General features: G+C 45.1%; 9 non-coding genes across 9 annotated transcripts; all 9 read right to left on the bottom strand.

The window, feature by feature from the left end:
* Nucleotides 1–2,301: 2,301 nt before the first annotated feature.
* trnav-uac (transfer RNA valine (anticodon UAC)) lies at nucleotides 2,302–2,374 on the bottom strand. The gene has a single exon. It is a non-coding gene; the product is annotated as a tRNA-Val (tRNA).
* A 7,643-nt stretch (nucleotides 2,375–10,017) lies between these two features.
* On the bottom strand, nucleotides 10,018–10,091 carry trnat-agu (transfer RNA threonine (anticodon AGU)). Its single transcript has one exon. It is a non-coding gene; the product is annotated as a tRNA-Thr (tRNA).
* A 577-nt stretch (nucleotides 10,092–10,668) lies between these two features.
* Nucleotides 10,669–10,759, bottom strand: trnar-ucu (transfer RNA arginine (anticodon UCU)). Its single transcript is given in 2 exon segments — nucleotides 10,669–10,704; nucleotides 10,723–10,759. It is a non-coding gene; the product is annotated as a tRNA-Arg (tRNA).
* A 1,238-nt stretch (nucleotides 10,760–11,997) lies between these two features.
* On the bottom strand, nucleotides 11,998–12,071 carry trnat-agu (transfer RNA threonine (anticodon AGU)). The gene has a single exon. It is a non-coding gene; the product is annotated as a tRNA-Thr (tRNA).
* Nucleotides 12,072–12,157: 86 nt separating this feature from the next.
* Nucleotides 12,158–12,231, bottom strand: trnan-guu (transfer RNA asparagine (anticodon GUU)). The gene has a single exon. It is a non-coding gene; the product is annotated as a tRNA-Asn (tRNA).
* Nucleotides 12,232–12,648: 417 nt separating this feature from the next.
* On the bottom strand, nucleotides 12,649–12,739 carry trnar-ucu (transfer RNA arginine (anticodon UCU)). The gene is given in 2 exon segments: nucleotides 12,649–12,684; nucleotides 12,703–12,739. It is a non-coding gene; the product is annotated as a tRNA-Arg (tRNA).
* Nucleotides 12,740–14,132: 1,393 nt separating this feature from the next.
* On the bottom strand, nucleotides 14,133–14,206 carry trnat-agu (transfer RNA threonine (anticodon AGU)). Its single transcript has one exon. It is a non-coding gene; the product is annotated as a tRNA-Thr (tRNA).
* Nucleotides 14,207–14,783: 577 nt separating this feature from the next.
* trnar-ucu (transfer RNA arginine (anticodon UCU)) lies at nucleotides 14,784–14,874 on the bottom strand. Its single transcript is given in 2 exon segments — nucleotides 14,784–14,819; nucleotides 14,838–14,874. It is a non-coding gene; the product is annotated as a tRNA-Arg (tRNA).
* Nucleotides 14,875–16,120: 1,246 nt separating this feature from the next.
* On the bottom strand, nucleotides 16,121–16,194 carry trnat-agu (transfer RNA threonine (anticodon AGU)). The gene has a single exon. It is a non-coding gene; the product is annotated as a tRNA-Thr (tRNA).
* Between the last annotated feature and the right edge of the window lie 528 nt (nucleotides 16,195–16,722).

Here is a 16,722-nt window from a genome sequence, read left to right as displayed (position 1 = left end):
AAGTGCAGAAACATGAAGAATCTTTGGGTAAAATCTGTGCTTACGCCCTGAAAGGAGCTAACCAAAGCATACAAACTAAACAAAGCTGTTAAAATCTGGAGCTGGTTTTCTCATGACCAAGCTTATGATTCAACGCCTGGATTACAAAAGGCGTAAACGTTTCACCGCATTGCAAAAGAAACTCAAATGAAAAGCATTGACGTGTTGAAGGAATCCTTTGACTTGGAGAGACAGGACTTTTATAGGACTTATTATAAGCAAGAAATGAAACAAAGAAATGACCACTATAATCCTCTGACAGTAATCTTCGTTGAAGCCAATCAATCAGAACTTGCGAGGGGAATCATTTCTAAATGATCTCAATGCATTGGTAATCTGGACAACGTTCTGCTAAGTATATTCTAAACCAATAGGAACGAGAAGTGAACCTGGTTTTGTCTGACCAGTTTGTTAGCCTAGCTACAGTGCTGAAAAGGAATTTAGTGTTACTTTTGTTGACTTCTATTAGATTTGAATAATATCTGGTTTGGGCCTTACGCAGAGCCTGCTTATAGGACAGCAGGCAACTTTTCCATGCTTTTAGGGATTCTTCGGTGTGAGAGCGACGAAATAATCCCTCTAACTTTCTAACTCTTTGTTTATGTGAACGCAGTTCTTGGTTGTACCATGGGGAGGCGCTTTGGCCTAATGACCTTCTGTTTTAACGGCGCAACAACGTCAAGAGCAGACTTCAGAGAATTCATGGTCAAGTCGACAAATTGATCACTTAAACTGGGACTAAAGCTGTTCTCAGCAGGATCACATGACATGTCACTGAATATTGGCTCTATTATTTCTTTGAATTTTGAGATAGATTTTTCAGATATTGTCCTTTTCATTATAACTTTATTTTGTGGGACTGGATGATCTTTAAGAATAAACTGAAAGGTAATTAGGAAATGATCTGACAATATAGGGTTTTGAGGGAGGACAATGAGGTCACTAATCTCTGTTCCATACGTTAGGACAAGATCCAGAGTATTCTTGTGAGTGTGAGTCGGTTTATTTACATTCTGAGTGAAACCAATGCTGTCTAACAAGGCGCTGAAGGCATTACTGAGAGCGTCATCACTCATGTTCACGTGGATATTAAAGTCTCCAGCTATAACTATTTTATCCCAGGCTAACACTAAGTTTGATATAAAGTCAGAAAACTCTGTTAAAAACTCTGAGTAGGGACCAGGAGGTCGGTAGATAACTATGAACAAAACTCCTTTTTGGTTTCTCATATTTGGACATGTGATCGACAGCATAAGGCTTTCAAATGAGTGAAATGCATTGTTAGTTTTAGGGCTCATGAGTAGGCTTGAGTGTGAGATCACTGCCACACCACCACCTCGGCCTGTGCTCCTGGCAGTCTGAAAGTTAACATGGGTGGGTGGGGTGGACTCATTTAGTCTGACGTAGTCGTCTTGTTGAAGCCACGTTTCAGTTAGAGCTAGAAGATCTATGTTATAGTCACTAATTAATTCATTAACTAAGAGCGATTTGGAGGAAATTGCTCGAATGTTTAGCAGTCCATATTTTACGTGTTTATTCATTTGTATATTTGTGTCATTTGTGATTGTTATTTTCCTTAAGTTATTTGGTCTGACGCCTGAAATATTTTTTCTGAGATGTGACTTTTTGGCATTATTTGTACGAGGAACACGAGGGACACACACAGTCTCTATCTGTCTTGAATCTGAACACTTCACATGTAACAGAACAGGCGAGAGTTCAGCGACAGAGGAGCGTCTTAAACTGCTGCTCTGCGCCCGGGGCTCATCCCTAGATGGTCACTTAACACGACTAAGAGTATCGGTCAAATTCCGAACTAATAGGGATGTACCCTCCGAAGTCGGATGGATGCCATCCCTGCGTATGAGCCCAGGCTTTCCCCAAAACGCACTGCAGTTATCAATAAAGACAACGTTGTTTTGAGGGCACCATCTGGATAACCAGTTGTTGAATGCTGAGAGACGGCTGTACAATTCAGCATTGATCCAATTGGGCAGGGGACCAGAAAATATTACAGTGTCTGACATCGACTTCGCTAGGTCACACACCGCGGCTAATTGAACTTTGAGCACCTCTTTAAACCTTGTTGAAAGAATTAGAGGACTGAATGAAAGATAGGTACGCTGTAGCTATTGAACACAATATGAGCTCAACAGATGAAGCTTTTATTTCAGTAAGCAAGAGGGGCACAGTAAAGTCATGGAGCTTTAAAGCACCAACAGCATGCTCAAAGTCAATGAGAGTTTGCACGAAACACACAGCTGGTTTCACTGGGGATCGAACCCAGGACCTTCTGCGTGTAAAGCAGATGTGATGACCTCTACACAATAAAACCACAGAGCATGTGCCTGCATCCTACATGGCTGCTCTCTTTGATTTGCCCTGTTGAGTAAATTGGCTGTTTCTTGGAACAAACTTGGAGCAAAGCCTAAACGATACAAAGATAACGTGAAGTCACCTAAAATACAGCTCACAAACAGATTTTTACCACTTTCAGAGATGGAATCAAATGAAAAAAGGAAAGATGACGTGGCCAAAATACAGCGAGGAGGATCTGTGCCAGGAGCCAAGGTCACGCAGATTGTTTTGGTTGGAGACGGCGCGATAAGTCACGTGACGCATGAAAAGATAAACACACATTCTTTTCCAAGCGCCACTGTTTCTGAGATAACGTCACTCCTTCCAAATATTATGGCTAAGCATGGAGGAGCTAAACAGCTGATTGTGCACGTGGGTGCAGTGGACATGCGGCGGGAACAGACTGAAGTTTTGAAAAAAGACTTCTTGAAGTTATTCGACGTGCTTGATGAAATGGAAATCAAAACATTCATAAGTGGGCCTATTCCAAACATCGACAGGAGGATAAACAAGTTTAGCCGGCTTCTTCAGCTGAACACATGGCTGTCCAAAGAGTGTGCCCCGAGAGGACTACACTTCATTGAGAACTTCTATCTTTTCTGGAAACGAGAGGACCTGTTTAAGAGAAATGGCCCCCACCTATGCAGAGATGGAGTGAGGGTGCTGACAGAGAACCTGCTCCACGCTCTGAGGCATTGGACTGGGCCTGGACAGGGTCCTGAGCAGATAGTTAGAGAAGAGAGGAATGAGAGAAGAATTCCTGCTCCATCAGCCAGAGACCGAGCCAATGTTTCAACATCAAAAGCACCACAACCTCAGCCTCCACCAAAGGATTCATCAGCAGCTGCTCCACCACCAGCAGCAAAGGATTCAGCTCCAGCTGCTCCACATTCACCTCCACCGCCTCCAGAAAAGGAACAATTTTCAAAGGCCTTGGACCCATCTGTGACAAGCCCAACAACATCCCTGTCAACGCCCCTGCCTTCACACCAGCCCTGGGTTCCCCCTGCAACATCTACTCCCACTAAAGATTCATCATTCTCCTTCTCATCTCCACTCTCACCCATGGGCCTTCCCAGCCATTTTGAAAGTCTGATCAAATCAGGCATTAAGATGGCTCCACTCACGCCCAATATAGCAAGGGCTATGTCAAAACTTATCAACTCTTCCCTGCACAAGCCGACTACACCAACAAAAGCCCCACCTCCCATCCCCCTCGCCTCTCACCTGGTCCCAAACTCTCCTTGGCTACAAAAGCCCCACCACCCATCCAACCTCGCCTTTCACCTGGTATCTCCCATAGCTAGGATGCACTGGGTCTCAGCGTTGCCGGGACTTATTGTCACATTAAAAAGCAAACCAACCCAGGGCCCTATGTAAAAAGAGCCCCCCCTAGTGCTATTTCTGTAGTCACATCATCACACAGATGGAAAAACAAAATGCGAGTCAGGCCCAATCTGAGAAATGTGATTCATATTCCCTGTGAAAAGATAAAGCCCAGTCCCACTGAAACTAGTCTGAAACTTGCTGTGCTAAATGTCAGATCCTTATGTAACAAATCTCTCTTAATTAATAATTTTATTTCTTCTTATAATCTTGATTTTATGTTTTTAACTGAAACATGGCTTGACAAAAACACAGGAAATGTAGTTCTGATAGAATCTGCTCCACCCAACTTTAAGTTTGAATCTGAAACACGAGAAAACAAAAAGGGGGTGGAGTCTGTGCTGTCTTTAGAGATGAAATAATTACCCGCAGGTTGTCTTTTAGGGTGTTTTCATCATTTGAGTATGTATCCTTTAAAATGGAGCTAAAACGGTCTCCATCCATTCTCTTCATTGTTTTATACAAGCCTCCCCAGCACTGCCAAAGTTTTATTGATGATTTTACTGAGATGCTTTCAGTCGTATGCACAGACTTTGATGGTTCGGTCATTACAGGTGATTTCAATGTGCATGTTGATAATATTTGTGACAGAAACGCTAAAGAGCTTGATGCTGTCCTTGAAACCTTCAGTCTTACTCAGCATGTGAGAGGCCCCACCCACAGCAAAGGACACACTCTAGATCTCATATTTACAAAGGGGGTAAATATTTCAAATGATAATGTGATCAATGTTGCTCTGTCTGATCATTTCTGTGTCTTCTTTGACCTGTCTGTTTCTCCCAAACCACCGGTTGGTCCTGCAGTTGTTCAGAGGAGACACATACGTGATGGCACAGGTGCACTGTTTATGGAAATGATAAACTAAATAAATCATTGAATAATTAAATACATAATTAATAACAAATTAAATTCAAATTAAATAATATTTGTTGATCTTGTGTTCTTGTTTTTCCTTCATTATTTTTTATTTTTTTTTCCCTTCTTCTTCTTTCTTCTTCTTTCTTCTTTCTTCTTCGACAGGTCGCTGCCCCTTCCCTCAAAGCCTGCGAAGTACGGAATCAAGCTGTGGGTCGCGTGCGACTCGCTGTCCAGTTACGCCTGGAAGATGCAGGTTTACACCGGGAAATCCGATAAGCGCGCGCCTCCGGAGAAGAGCCTGGCCACGCGGGTCATGCTCGATCTCTCCGAGGCACTGGGACTGGGGGTCGGGGGGGGCCGCAACGTCACGTGCGACAACTTCTTCACCTCGTACGAGCTCGCCCGAAGGCTATTCTTCGAGAGGGACGGCCTCACCCTGCTGGGGACGCTGCGCGCCAACAGGAGCGAGATCCCGCGGGAACTGGTCGACACGAAGCGCAGGGCGGTCGCGTCCTCCGTCTTCGCGTTCACGTTGGGCGAGACCGCGCCGGGGACCTCTTCCACGGCTACGGCGACAAACGGAGTCCCCTCGGTCCTACCTGGCGAAGAAGAGCAAGAACGTGCTGATCCTCACCACGGTGCCGCGCCAACTACGGAGACGGCGATCCTCCGAGCAAACCGGCGGCCGTGTTGCATTACAATCGCACCAAGGGAGGCGTGGACAACCTGGACAAGGTGACGGGTACCTACAGCTGCAGGAGGAAAACCTGCCGCTGGCCCCTCGTCCTGTTCCACAACATGATCGACGTGTCCGCGTACAACGCTTTCGTCCTGTGGCGGGAGCTGAACCCGACGTGGATGGTCGGCAAACGCCACAGACGCAGGCTGTTCATGGAGCAGCTGGGGAGCGCGCTCGTCGCGGGAGGGGGGAGGAGGACCCGCGCCCCGGCGTCATCGGGGACATCTCGGAAGAGGGAAGAAGAGAGGGGAGAGGGGAGAGGAGAGGGGAGAGATGGGGGGGAGAGGAAGAAGAGAACCCGCGTGCGGCTGTACCCGCGAAGAAGAAGAGGTGCCGAATATGCCCCAGGAGCAAGGACACTAAAACGACGAACGTGTGCCGAGGGTGCCTCGTACACGTGTGTGGCAAGTGCGCCCTCAGCTACTGCCCGCGCTGCGCTCGGACCTAAGTATCTGTCGACCTTACGATCGCTGCCGTTGCCGCCCTTGCCTTGCTATGGTGTCAATTTTTATTTTACTTTAAATAATGATGAAAAAAATAATAATAATAAATATAACAATTGTGTCCTTATGATGAAGAAGTAGAGAGAAAAAGAGAGGGAGAGAGTAAAGCGAGACCCCTCCTCCGTCCACGGGGGGGGTCAGCGATACAAAGCCTCCATCTACGGGGGGTCCCTCGTCGATGGGGGGTCTGTGATACACCCCCACCCACCCTTGTCCATGGGCCGTGGGGGGGGTCTCTGATTCTGTGACTCTGGTGGGTCTCGAACTCACAGCCTTTGAATGCCTTTGCAACTTTTGCCTGATTCCCCTTTTTCACAAAAGCAAAACAGTCATCCGAAAACGGTCTACATCAATCATTCCTTACCAAAAAACTGAGAAACAAGGAGTGAAAAGAGTGCATTTACTCTTCAGGGTACTTATTCAGGGATACTTTTCAATCTCTAATTGCAAATTGTAAAAGAGCTCTTTCGGGTGATAAGATTTCTGTACATGTAAACAACTGATTTGCTTGAAAGGCTATTATGAAAGCACTGCTGGGATTTAAACCCAGGATTTCCTGTTTACTAGACAGGCACTTTGACCATCTAAGCCACAGCGCCTCTTAAATGCTACTTTAACCTGTTTCAGCTAGATATTCAGTGACCAATGTTACTTCATAGATTTTGCGTGTGCAATAGCTCTTCCAATCGTCCCTGGGTGGGCTCGAACCACCAACCTCCCGGTTAACAGCCGAGCGCACTGGCCAATTGCGCCACAGAGACAAACAGCCCGCTTAATAAAATATTTGCACCTTGACAAGCCGCAATATGTTTTTTTTAAAGCGAGCCAGCAACATTCGAAAGTTCAGCCCCTGTCCAATCAACTGCGTTTAATGGAGAGCGAGGGCATCAATCTTTCTACCTTTGAGCTAAATCCCCTGTACCAATGTAGCTATAAAAAAACTGGAAGTCTTTCAATCAATCGACTCTCGCCAATTTATTGTGCACTCAATATACTGCAGTTAATCTGGATATTGAGGAAAAATGGCAAAATAATGTTATTTGACATAATGCCGATGTATTTGCTTACTTTTTCAAGCACACTTGGCAATTGAACCTCGTTCAGCAGTGCCTTTCATCAGATAGTAAAGCGAGCAGATTTTCCATTGTAAAAAAAAAAAGTGTTCTCTCACCATTAGCGACTCTGGTGGGACGCGAACCCACAACCTTTGAATGCCCTTGCAAATTATACCTAGAAGTCCAATGCGCTATCCATTGCGCCACAGCGCCCATACATCCTTCCATGATGCTCATTTCCACAAACGCAAAACACGGTTTTCATCCAAAATGGGTCCACATCAGTCATTCCTTGCCAACAAACTGAGAATCAAAAAGTGAAAAGAGTGCAGTTAATCTGTGTGTGCAGGGATACTTTTCCATCTTATTCCAATTTGTAACAGCAGCGCATTTTCTGTCGTTGTAAATAATTTGCATGCTTGAATGGACAACTGAGTAGTAGTAGGTTTGAGATGGGCCGGTAATTATTTAGCACTGTGGCATCAAGACTGCTCTTCTTTAAGAGAGGCTTAATGACTGCAGTTTTAAGGCTCTTGGGAAAATTCCAGATCCAAGCAACATGTTGACTTTTTGATTGATTGGAGCCAACAGACTACTCATGACCTCCACTGAGCACCCCCTTGAACCCCTGGAGCCCCCGGAGCACCTCCAGAGCCACCCCCCCACTCCTCCAGACTCACCCCGGGGAAGGGCCACTCTGGCTGGGCATGGCCTCCACTGAGCACCCCCTGGAACCCCTGGAGCCCCCGGAGCACCTCCAGAGCCACCCCCCACTCCTCCAGACTCACCCCGGGGAAGGGCCACTCTGGCTGGGCATGGCCTCCACTGAGCACCCCTTGGAGCCCCTGGAGCACCTCCAGAGCCACCCCCCACTCCTCCAGACTCACCCCGGGGAAGGGCCACTCTGGCTGGGCATGGCCTCCACTGAGCACCCCCTGGAACCCCTGGAGCCCCCGGAGCACCTCCAGAGCCACCCCCCACTCCTCCAGACTCACCCCGGGGAAGGGCCACTCTGGCTGGGTATGGCCTCCACTGAGCACCCCCTGGAACCCCTGGAGCCCCCGGAGCACCTCCAGAGCCACCCCCCACTCCTCCAGACTCACCCCGGGGAAGGGCAACTCTGGCTGGGCGTGGCCTCCGCAGCACCCCCTGGAACCCCTGGAGCCCCCGGAGCACCTCCAGAGCCACCCCCCACTCCTCCAGACTCACCCCGGGGAAGGGCCACTCCGGCCGGGCATGGCCTCCGCTGAATACCCCCTGGAACCCATGGAGCACCTCCAGAGCACCCCGCATTCCCCCAAACTCAGTCTGGGGACGGGCCACTCTTCTCCGGGTCGCGGGCTCTGGGACTCCGGGGATGACCACCGGGGACCAGGCTCTCCCTTCGAACCCGGGGACCCACACTTAAGCACCCCAACACGGGCTACACACCCTTGGTTCAGCCCCCTGGAGGTCCGTGCCCTTGGTACTATACCTTGGAAGTCCGTGCCCTTGGTACTCTGACTGGAGTACCAAGGGAACGGCCCAGCACTCACCACAGGGGTTCGCGCCGGCTGACAAACTCAGAGACGAGGAAGGGACCGGAGTCCGACCAAATATATCATCTGGCGCTGTGTCCAGCGTGAGGGTGAGCCTTGCAAATTATGCCTTGAAGTCCAATGCGCTATCCATTGCGCCACAGAGCCCATACATCCTTCCATGATGCTCATTTCCACAAACGCAAAACACGGTTTTCATCCAAAATGGGTCCACATCAGTCATTCCTTGCCAACAAACTGAGAATCAAAAAGTGAAAAGAGTGCAGTTAATCTGTGTGTGCAGGGATACTTTTCCATCTTATTCCAATTTGTAACAGCAGTGCATTTTCTGTCGTTGTAAATGATTTGCATGCTTGAATGGACAACTGAGTAGTAGTAGGTTTGAGATGGGCCGGTAATTATTTAGCACTGTGGCATCAAGACTGCTCTTCTTTAAGACAGGCTTAATGACTGCAGTTTTAAGGATCTTGGGAAAATTCCAGATCCAAGCAACATGTTGACTTTTTGATTGATTGGAGCCAACAGACTGCTCACCATAGACTTTAAAAATCTAGTAGGCAATGCATAAAGGCAGCATGTAGTGGAACTCAGACTTGTGGTGATCTCTTGGAAAGTTTTGTCAGCCACAAATGCAAAATGGGTTAACTCCAGTTGTCTAGCTGGCTGCGTGCTTGTTATCTGCAAATAATGGTATTTTTAATGTTCTGAACTGAGTCTTGCAAAGAAGACTGCAAACTCATTGCACCTGGAGAAATACAGAAACCATCAAAGTAACATTTACCACACTGTAATTTGAAATATTAACCCGCTTTGTCATTAGCAGGTCCAGAGTGTGCCCTTTGCCCTTGGTGGGGCCACTCAGGTGCTGAGTAAGACCAAAGCTTCTGAGGACAGCGCCAAACTCTTTAGAAGAAGACGAGGTTGAGCGGGACGTGAAGGAAGGAAGGAACAGTCACTCACGTACGGGAAACTCCTACCAAGCAGTGGCCAGCCTATAGCACACTGGGATTCTGTGGTAATTGAACCAAATTTAGCAGTTCCTTTCATCAGTTAATAACACAAGCAGGCTTTCCTATTTACCAATGTAGATAACAGGGGTTACAACAGTGACTCTGGTGGGTCTCGAACTCACAGCCTTTGAATGCCTTTGCAACTTTTGTCTGATTCCCCTTTTTCACAAAAGCAAAACAGTCATCCAAAAACGGTCTACATCAATCAATCAATCAATCAATCAATCCTTACCATCAAACTGAGAAACAAGGAGTGAAAAGAGTGCATTTACTCTGTTTATTCAGGGATACTTTTCAATCTCTAATTAAAAAATGTAAAAGAGCTCTTTCGGGTGATAAGTTTTTCTGTACATGTAAACAACTGATCAATCCTTACCATCAAACTGAGAAACAAGGAGTGAAAAGAGTGCATTTACTCTGTTTATTCAGGGATACTTTTCAATCTCTAATTAAAAAATGTAAAAGAGCTCTTTCGGGTGATACGTTTTTCTGTACATGTGAACAACTGATTTGCTTGAAAGGCTATCATGAAGGCACTGCTGGGATTTGAACCCAGGATCTCCTGTTTACTAGACAGGCACTTTGACCATCTAAGCCACAGCGCCTCTTAAAAGCTGCTCCGACCTGTTTCAGCTAGATATTCAGTGACCAATATTACCTCATAGATTTTGCCTGCTATACCTCTTCCAATCGTCCCTGGGTGGGCTCGAACCACCAACCTCCCGGTTAACAGCCGAGCACGCTGCCCAATTGCGCCACAGAGACAAACAGCCCTCTCAATAAAATATTTGCTAGTCGACAAGCCGCAATATCTTTTTTTTTAAAGCGAGCCAGCAACATTCGAAAGTTCAGCCCCTGTCCAATCAACTGTGTTTAATGGAGAGCGAGGGCATCAATCTTTCTACCTTTGAGCTAAATCCCCTGTACCAATGTAGCTATAAAAAACTGGAAGTCTTTCAATCAATCGACTCTCGCCAATTTATTGCGCACTCAATATCCTGCAGTTAATCTGGATATTGAGGGAAAATTGCAAGATAATGTTATTTGACATAATGCCGATGTATTTGCTTACTTTTTCAAGCACACTTGGCAATTGAACCTCGTTCAGCAGTGCCTTTCATCAGATAGTAAAGCGAGCAGATTTTCCATTGTAAAAAAACTAGTATGTTCTCTCACCATTAGCGACTCTGGTGGGACTCGAACCCACAACCTTTGAATGCCCTTACAAATTATGCCTAGAAGTCCAATGCGCTATCCATTGCGCCACAGAGCCCATACATCCTTCCATGATGCTCATTTCTACAAACGCAAAACACGGTTTTCATCCAAAATGGGTCCACATCAGTCATTCCTTGCCAACAAACTGAGAATCAAAAAGTGAAAAGAGTGCAGTTAATCTGTGTGTGCAGGGATACTTTTCCATCTTATTCCAATTTGTAACAGCAGCGCATTTTCTGTCGTTGTAAATGATTTGCATGCTTGAATGGACAACTGAGTAGTAGTAGGTTTGAGATGGGCCGGTAATTATTTAGCACTGTGGCATCAAGACTGCTCTTCTTTAAGACAGGCTTAATGACTGCAGTTTTAAGGATCTTGGGAAAATTCCAGATCCAAGCAACATGTTGACTTTTTGATTGATTGGAGCCAACAGACTGCTCACCATAGACTTTAAAAATCTAGTAGGCAATGCATAAAGGCAGCATGTAGTGGAACTCAGACTTGTGGTGATCTCTTGGAAAGTTTTGTCAGCCACAAATGCAAAATGGGTTAACTCCAGTTGTCTAGCTGGCTGCGTGCTTGTTATCTGCAAATAATGGTATTTTTAATGTTCTGAACTGAGTCTTGCAAAGAAGACTGCAAACTCATTGCACCTGGAGAAATACAGAAACCATCAAAGTAACATTTACCACACTGTAATTTGAAATATTAACCCGCTTTGTCATTAGCAGGTCCAGAGTGTGCCCTTTGCCCTTGGTGGGGCCACTCAGGTGCTGAGTAAGACCAAAGCTTCTGAGGACAGCGCCAAACTCTTTAGAAGAAGACGAGGTTGAGCGGGACGTGAAGGAAGGAAGGAACAGTCACTCACGTACGGGAAACTCCTACCAAGCAGTGGCCAGCCTATAGCACACTGGGATTCTGTGGTAATTGAACCAAATTTAGCAGTTCCTTTCATCAGTTAATAACACAAGCAGGCTTTCCTATTTACCAATGTAGATAACAGGGGTTACAACAGTGACTCTGGTGGGTCTCGAACTCACAGCCTTTGAATGCCTTTGCAACTTTTGTCTGATTCCCCTTTTTCACAAAAGCAAAACAGTCATCCAAAAACGGTCTACATCAATCAATCAATCCTTACCATCAAACTGAGAAACAAGGAGTGAAAAGAGTGCATTTACTCTGTTTATTCAGGGATACTTTTCAATCTCTAATTAAAAAATGTAAAAGAGCTCTTTCGGGTGATAAGTTTTTCTGTACATGTAAACAACTGATTTGCTTGAAAGGCTATCATGAAGGCACTGCTGGGATTTGAACCCAGGATCTCCTGTTTACTAGACAGGCACTTTGACCATCTAAGCCACAGCGCCTCTTAAATGCTACTCTAACCTGTTTCAGCTAGATATTCAGTGACCAATATCACCTCATAGATTTTGCCTGCTATACGTCTTCCAATCGTCCCTGGGTGGGCTCGAACCACCAACCTCCCGGTTAACAGCCGAGCGCGCTGCCCAATTGCGCCACAGAGACAAACAGCCCGCTCAATAAAATATTTGCGAGTCGACAAGCCGCAATATCTTTTTTTTTAAAGCGAGCCAGCAACATTCGAAAGTTCAGCCCCTGTCCAATCAACTGTGTTTAATGGAGAGCGAGGGCATCAATCTTTCTACCTTTGAGCTAAATCCCCTGTACCAATGTAGCTATAAAAAACTGGAAGTCTTTCAATCAATCGACTCTCGCCAATTTATTGCGCACTCAATATCCTGCAGTTAATCTGGATATTGAGGAAAAATTGCAAGATAATGTTATTTGACATAATGCCGATGTATTTGCTTACTTTTTCAAGCACACTTGGCAATTGAACCTCGTTCAGCAGTGCCTTTCATCAGATAGTAAAGCGAGCAGATTTTCCATTGTAAAAAAACTAGTATGTTCTCTCACCATTAGCGACTCTGGTGGGACTCGAACCCACAACCTTTGAATGCCCTTGCAAATTATGCCTAGAAGTCCAATGCGCTATCCATTGCGCCACAGAGCCCATACATCCTTCCATGATGCTCATTTCCACAAACGCAAAACACGGTTTTCATCCAAAATGGGTCCACATCAGTCATTCCTTGCCAACAAACTGAGAATCAAAAAGTGAAAAGAGTGCAGTTAATCTGTGTGTGCAGGGATACTTTTCCATCTTATTCCAATTTGTAACAGCAGCGCATTTTCTGTCGTTGTAAATAATTTGCATGCTTGAATGGACAACTGAGTAGTAGTAGGTTTGAGATGGGCCGGTAATTATTTAGCACTGTGGCATCAAGACTGCTCTTCTTTAAGACAGGCTTAATGACTGCAGTTTAAAGGATCTTGGGAAAATTCCAGATCCAAGCAACATGTTGACTTTTTGATTGATTGGAGCCAACAGACTGCTCACCATAGACTTTAAAAATCTAGTAGGCAATGCATAAAGGCAGCATGTAGTGGAACTCAGACTTGTGGTGATCTCTTGGAAAGTTTTGTCAGCCACAAATGCAAAATGGGTTAACTCCAGTTGTCTAGCTGGCTGCGTGCTTGTTATCTGCAAATAATGGTATTTTTAATGTTCTGAACTGAGTCTTGCAAAGAAGACTGCAAACTCATTGCACCTGGAGAAATACAGAAACCATCAAAGTAACATTTACCACACTGTAATTTGAAATATTAACCCGCTTTGTCATTAGCAGGTCCAGAGTGTGCCCTTTCCCCTTGGTGGGGCCACTCAGGTGCTGAGTAAGACCAAAGCTTCTGAGGACAGCGCCAAACTCTTTAGAAGAAGACGAGGTTGAGCGGGACGTGAAGGAAGGAAGGAACAGTCACTCACGTACGGGAAACTCCTACCAAGCAGTGGCCAGCCTATAGCACACTGGGATTCTGTGGTAATTGAACCAAGTTTAGCAGTTCCTTTCATCAGTTAATAACACAAGCAGGCTTTCCTATTTACCAATGTAGATAACAGGGGTTACAACAGTGACTCTGGTGGGTCTCGAACTCACAGCCTTTGAATGCCTTTGCAACTTTTGTCTGATTCCCCTTTTTCACAAAGCAAAACAGTCATCCAAAAACGGTCTACATCAATCAATCAATCAATCAATCAATCCTTACCATCAAACTGAGAAACAAGGAGTGAAAAGAGTGCATTTACTCTGTTTATTCAGGGATACTTTTCAATCTCTAATTAAAAAATGTAAAAGAGCTCTTTCGGGTGATAAGTTTTTCTGTACATGTAAACAACTGATCAATCCTTACCATCAAACTGAGAAACAAGGAGTGAAAAGAGTGCATTTACTCTGTTTATTCAGGGATACTTTTCAATCTCTAATTAAAAAATGTAAAAGAGCTCTTTCGGGTGATACGTTTTTCTGTACATGTAAACAACTGATTTGCTTGAAAGGCTATCATGAAGGCACTGCTGGGATTTGAACCCAGGATCTCCTGTTTACTAGACAGGCACTTTGACCATCTAAGCCACAGCGCCTCTTAAAAGCTGCTCCGACCTGTTTCAGCTAGATATTCAGTGACCAATATTACCTCATAGATTTTGCCTGCTATACCTCTTCCAATCGTCCCTGGGTGGGCTCGAACCACCAACCTCCCGGTTAACAGCCGAGCACGCTGCCCAATTGCGCCACAGAGACAAACAGCCCTCTCAATAAAATATTTGCGAGTCGACAAGCCGCAATATCTTTTTTTTTAAAGCGAGCCAGCAACATTCGAAAGTTCAGCCCCTGTCCAATCAACTGTGTTTAATGGAGAGCGAGGGCATCAATCTTTCTACCTTTGAGCTAAATCCCCTGTACCAATGTAGCTATAAAAAACTGGAAGTCTTTCAATCAATCGACTCTCGCCAATTTATTGCGCACTCAATATCCTGCAGTTAATCTGGATATTGAGGGAAAATTGCAAGATAATGTTATTTGACATAATGCCGATGTATTTGCTTACTTTTTCAAGCACACTTGGCAATTGAACCTCGTTCAGCAGTGCCTTTCATCAGATAGTAAAGCGAGCAGATTTTCCATTGTAAAAAAACTAGTATGTTCTCTCACCATTAGCGACTCTGGTGGGACTCGAACCCACAACCTTTGAATGCCCTTACAAATTATGCCTAGAAGTCCAATGCGCTATCCATTGCGCCACAGAGCCCATACATCCTTCCATGATGCTCATTTCTACAAACGCAAAACACGGTTTTCATCCAAAATGGGTCCACATCAGTCATTCCTTGCCAACAAACTGAGAATCAAAAAGTGAAAAGAGTGCAGTTAATCTGTGTGTGCAGGGATACTTTTCCATCTTATTCCAATTTGTAACAGCAGCGCATTTTCTGTCGTTGTAAATGATTTGCATGCTTGAATGGACAACTGAGTAGTAGTAGGTTTGAGATGGGCCGGTAATTATTTAGCACTGTGGCATCAAGACTGCTCTTCTTTAAGACAGGCTTAATGACTGCAGTTTTAAGGATCTTGGGAAAATTCCAGATCCAAGCAACATGTTGACTTTTTGATTGATTGGAGCCAACAGACTGCTCACCATAGACTTTAAAAATCTAGTAGGCAATGCATAAAGGCAGCATGTAGTGGAACTCAGACTTGTGGTGATCTCTTGGAAAGTTTTGTCAGCCACAAATGCAAAATGGGTTAACTCCAGTTGTCTAGCTGGCTGCGTGCTTGTTATCTGCAAATAATGGTATTTTTAATGTTCTGAACTGAGTCTTGCAAAGAAGACTGCAAACTCATTGCACCTGGAGAAATACAGAAACCATCAAAGTAACATTTACCACACTGTAATTTGAAATATTAACCCGCTTTGTCATTAGCAGGTCCAGAGTGTGCCCTTTGCCCTTGGTGGGGCCACTCAGGTGCTGAGTAAGACCAAAGCTTCTGAGGACAGCGCCAAACTCTTTAGAAGAAGACGAGGTTGAGCGGGACGTGAAGGAAGGAAGGAACAGTCACTCACGTACGGGAAACTCCTACCAAGCAGTGGCCAGCCTATAGCACACTGGGATTCTGTGGTAATTGAACCAAATTTAGCAGTTCCTTTCATCAGTTAATAACACAAGCAGGCTTTCCTATTTACCAATGTAGATAACAGGGGTTACAACAGTGACTCTGGTGGGTCTCGAACTCACAGCCTTTGAATGCCTTTGCAACTTTTGTCTGATTCCCCTTTTTCACAAAAGCAAAACAGTCATCCAAAAACGGTCTACATCAATCAATCAATCAATCAATCCTTACCATCAAACTGAGAAACAAGGAGTGAAAAGAGTGCATTTACTCTGTTTATTCAGGGATACTTTTCAATCTCTAATTAAAAAATGTAAAAGAGCTCTTTCGGGTGATAAGTTTTTCTGTACATGTAAACAACTGATTTGCTTGAAAGGCTATCATGAAGGCACTGCTGGGATTTGAACCCAGGATCTCCTGTTTACTAGACAGGCACTTTGACCATCTAAGCCACAGCGCCTCTTAAAAGCTGCTCCAACCTGTTTCAGCTAGATATTCAGTGACCAATATTACCTCATAGATTTTGCCTGCTATACCTCTTCCAATCGTCCCTGGGTGGGCTCGAACCACCAACCTCCCGGTTAACAGCCGAGCACGCTGCCCAATTGCGCCACAGAGACAAACAGCCCTCTCAATAAAATATTTGCGAGTCGACAAGCCGCAATATCTTTTTTTTTTAAGCGAGCCAGCAACATTCGAAAGTTCAGCCCCTGTCCAATCAACTGTGTTTAATGGAGAGCGAGGGCATCAATCTTTCTACCTTTGAGCTAAATCCCCTGTACCAATGTAGCTATAAAAAACTGGAAGTCTTTCAATCAATCGACTCTCGCCAATTTATTGCGCACTCAATATCCTGCAGTTAATCTGGATATTGAGGAAAAATTGCAAGATAATGTTATTTGACATAATGCCGATGTATTTGCTTACTTTTTCAAGCACACTTGGCAATTGAACCTCGTTCAGCAGTGCCTTTCATCAGATAGTAAAG

The sequence above is a fragment of the Eucyclogobius newberryi genome, unplaced genomic scaffold (genome assembly GCF_026437365.1).
Source record: "Eucyclogobius newberryi isolate DKJ021-1_F unplaced genomic scaffold, fEucNew1.0.hap1 SCAF_8, whole genome shotgun sequence".
In the NCBI taxonomy this organism is placed as follows: Eukaryota; Metazoa; Chordata; class Actinopteri; order Gobiiformes; family Gobiidae; genus Eucyclogobius; species Eucyclogobius newberryi.
The sequence above is the reverse complement of the archived record's forward strand: the minus strand, read 5'-3'. Positions and strand labels throughout refer to the sequence as shown.